The sequence below is a fragment of the Pteronotus mesoamericanus genome, unplaced genomic scaffold (genome assembly GCF_021234165.1).
Source record: "Pteronotus mesoamericanus isolate MK-2021 breed Mesoamerican mustached bat unplaced genomic scaffold, CSHL_Meso_final contig_702, whole genome shotgun sequence".
Classification (NCBI taxonomy): Eukaryota; Metazoa; Chordata; class Mammalia; order Chiroptera; family Mormoopidae; genus Pteronotus; species Pteronotus mesoamericanus.
The window spans coordinates 4,207,949-4,212,069 of record NW_026555239.1 but is presented as its reverse complement, the minus strand read 5'-3'; positions in this window follow the sequence as shown (position 1 = coordinate 4,212,069).

Here is a 4,121-nt window from a genome sequence, read left to right as displayed (position 1 = left end):
AGCAGACACACATCCTGGCTCTGGAGCTTCCTTCTCGGGGAGCCGGGGCAGCTTGCAGAGGAGGGTCTGGGCACCGTGGTGGAGCCGAGCGCGGGGCTTTACAGAGCCTGAGCCAGAGGCTCCCCTCGGCGGTCGGGGCGCCAGCGGGCCTGAGGGGGGCCAGGCCTCCCTCACATCCTTCTGTGACTTCGGCGGTCCTGCACCAGCCTTTGGGGGTGACCCCCATGGTCTGCGCACTCCAGCAGCCTTGATCTTGACTTCCTCCGGGGTCCACCCAGCCAGAGGCGAGAGCCCACAGGACACGGGTGGTGAGGGGAGCGAGGCCAAAGGGGTCACAGTCTTTTCGGAATCCCAGCTGCACGTGCTCCTGCTGGGGTGTCCCCGGCCTGCCACCAGCACAGCCCCGCCCCCGCCTCATTCCACAGGAAGGTCGATGGTGCCTCCACCCCGCTCCCGCCCCCTCCCTCTTGGGCAGAGAGGAGGGTGAGACAGCAGACTTTTTCTGGCCTCTCTGGGAGCCACTGCCCTCCCCGTCCCAGAGCAGAACCCACACGGGAGCTGTGGCCAGGCGCTGAGATGGCTCAGCTAACAAAGCAGACAGCCCAGGAGTGGACCTGGGCCAGGGTTCCCTGCCTTGTTACCTTGATGTCCTCCTGACACAGAGCCTGAGGTGTTAGATTGGAGGAGGGATCCTGGGCTCTGAGTCCAGAAACACCTCTGTTCCAGGCCCGTTTCTGCAACTCGGCATTGACGTGACCAGGGGCAATCCCTTTCCTCAGCCCTCCCCACCCCGCCCCGTGCAGAACAGACACCATAACATGTACACCGCGAAGGATCCATCTGAGACAATGAAGCACCCCATGCAGACGCCCTCCCCTGGTAGGGAGGGCTGCTCAGAAAGGGAGAGGGGGCAGTGACAGTGCCTTAGAGACACTTCAGCTCTGTGTCCAGCACCCAACTAGGAGGGCCCCCTCTGAGCCTCCCCCCATCCCCGGCCGGGGGGGCCGCCTGCACAAAACTCGGGGGAGCTGCGATGGGGCCCTGGGCCTGCGTCACGTCAGGGTCCTCTCTGTTCTCTGCACCGTGGTCTCCCCGCAGCTGTGCTTGCATCGGGGTCCACCGCCTCCCCTCCCTCCTGTGTGCCCACCAAGGACCCCTCCGCGCCCTGCAGCCCTGGCTTGGCCATGGCCCCTGTCGGTGAACCCGGCCAGAGGGTGAGACGCGAGTTGCCAGCACTTGACAGGGGGTGATAAGTACATAGAAGTTCATCACACAATTCTCCCTAATTTTATGTGTCTGATGTTTCTGTAATAAATGAGCACTTCACCTTAAAACTTTGATAGTATATACAAATAGGAAAATATGCATCAAGACAGCACAGAAAACAAAACAAAAGCAGGCCCCGGGTAGTTGCGGTTTCCCACAGTCACAGATGGGGAAGAGCGGCAGGGTCTGGCAAGCCGCGCGCGTTCAGCACCGCGGACAGCGACCCGCCGTGGCCGCCCTTCCTGCCGCCTGCGCTGCCTTAGGGATCTCAGGGGGCAGAAGATTTCCGGGTCCGCGCTATTTAGGAAGAGTCTGCGGGCAGAAGGCTATTCCGCCTCTTGAACACCTGCAGAGATGGAGTGCTCAGCCGCCAAGTCCTTCGCACGCGCTCCGTCACCCCATCAGACTTCGCTTGTAAAGCACGAGTTCAAATAAAATTGTTAAGAATTTCCAGGTGGTGACCACAGAGCGCTAAACCCCAAGTGCAGGGCCCTCCTAGCACGGGGCCCTGTACGACTCCCACAGTGGCGTGACCATGAGACAGGCCCTGCATCTCTACCTGCCTACCGTCTGTCTGTACCTCTGTCTGTGCCTCCATCTCTGTCCGTACCATAACTGCACCAGCAGGTAACCATCGCCGCGAGCAAGGTGTTTCCAACACTCCGGAGGGTACTTGTGTGCGTACACCCATTCAACCCTCTCAACCTGACCCAAATTAAGCACTTTTCTGGTCTCTGTCGCCGTAGATTCGCTTGTCCTTGAACCGTATGTGAGCGGAATCACACAGCATGTCACCATTGGTATTTGGCTGCTGCTGTTCTTCATTTTGATTGTGAAGTTCACCTGTGTTGTGTATACCAGCAATTCCTTTTTTTTTTTCTATCGCTGTGTAGTAAGCATGCCATGGTATGAATATATCATCATTTATCCATTCTACTGTTGATGGGCATTTTAATTGTTTCTAATTTTTTGTCTGACATGTGCAAATCATTCCTAATTTGGCCTTTCAAGCTAGTTCCTGTGTCCTTTTGACCTATCCCTATCATTAAAAAAAAAAAAAAAAACAACTTTCTCATTTTTGGGCTCAACAAATGTCTTGTTGGGCCAAAAAATGTCTTTGGCCAAAAAATGTCTTTGGCCCAAGACTTTTTAGGCTCCTTTTGTACTTTTTCGCCCAGACCTGGAACTGACCTTTTCCTCAAGAAGCCCTTGTTTCTTCTGGTGGGGAGGTACTTAGCAGCCAAGCTCTGGGCGGCAGGTATGCCCAGTATTACGGAAATCCCAGCACCTCAGGGCCTTGGCAGCAGAGATAAGAAATAGGTATTTTAAAAACTAATAAGCTCACATCAATGCCTCAGGTTCCAATCCAATACCACACGGCTCTCCCCTGCCTCCTTTCATAGGAAGAACCGCATTCGAAGCTTCAGCCATTCACTCATTTGCTCAATTCCTTCAGCCTTTGGTGCGCTGTCTCTGTGTGACATCTACCTGTCCTTCATCACGTCTCAGGAGCTTTGGAGTGCCCTCTTTTGGGTTTGTAAGGATGTTCCCCAGCCCCCCGAGTCAGGGTGAATCGCTCCCGTTCCTCTCTCTGTCCCTGTGCACACATGCACCCTCAGCCATTTGTGTGCCCCCCCAGCCCCCACCCCGTGCCAGGCTGCAGGTGTCTCAGCCTAGAACAAGGAGAGGCCCTGGCCGGGTGGTCCAGTGGGTTAGAGCATCGTCCTGATGCTCCAGGGTTGTAGGTTCCATCCCCAGTCAGGGCACATACAAGAATCGACCAGTGAGTGCATGAATAAGTGAAACAACACATCGGTCTCCCCTCCCGTTCTCTCTTCCTTCCTCCCACCTCTGAAAATCAGTTTTAAAAAATTACAGAGCAAGAAGGAGAGAGAGGGAGTAGGTCCTGCCTGCCTGCTGTGCCCCGGATTCCCGGCGGTGTAGTTCTCTGCCTCCACGCTCGCGGCCATGCCACCTACAGGCACAGACCGCCATTTCTTTCGCATCTCTTCTCAGCTGAGGACAAGGAGTCTCAGAGAACTGGACCAGGATTTCATGGTTTTAATCTGCGCGTTTCCCCAGACCCAGACATGCACTAGGTGCTTAATATATGTATTTTTTCAGCGAATTCTAAAACCTCTTTAGAATTCTGTTGGTCTCAGAGTGTCTAGATGAGAAGTACTTTAGTAGATGCGGGTTTGGGGCGCTATCTGGTCAAAAGGTCTTTGTAGGTTTGGGGTTGGTCCTGGAAAATGCAATTAAGCCCCCACCCCTTTCTGCCCCCCGGAGATGATGAAGCATGTTTTTCACAGCACATGTCACTGCCAGACATCACCTCGGCTACTCACAAACGTAAGCTCTGAGAGGGCCAGGAACCTGGACCAGTGCCTGGGACAGGTCAGATGCTTCCTAAATATTCATTGAATGAAGGAATGAACCTGTAAGGTCACTTCGAGCTGGAGCAATTCCTGAGTCTGTGCCGAGCGCTCGCGGGAAGGACGGAACCAATGGCTGATGAATGAACGCGTGATGGAGGGGATGGGGATGCGGACTGCGGGCTGGGAGGGGGAGGGCGGGGGGGGTCTCCAGGGTCCGTGCGGGTACCGGCGGCTGGGTGTGGGCGGGGCAGTCCTGAGGCCCCACAACGTCACGTCTTCGGAGGGCAGACGGCGCGGCGGGCGGGGCCATGACGTCATACCGGCGGAGCGCAGCCTCTGAGCCGCTGGGGCGAGGCGGCGCCGTGACGTCACGCCTGCGGAGCGCCGCGCCGCGGCTGGGCGGCGGGCGTGGGCGCGTGCGGGGTGCGGGCGCGGCGCGGCGCGGCGCGGGCGGGCGGCGGCGGCGGGCGGCGCGGC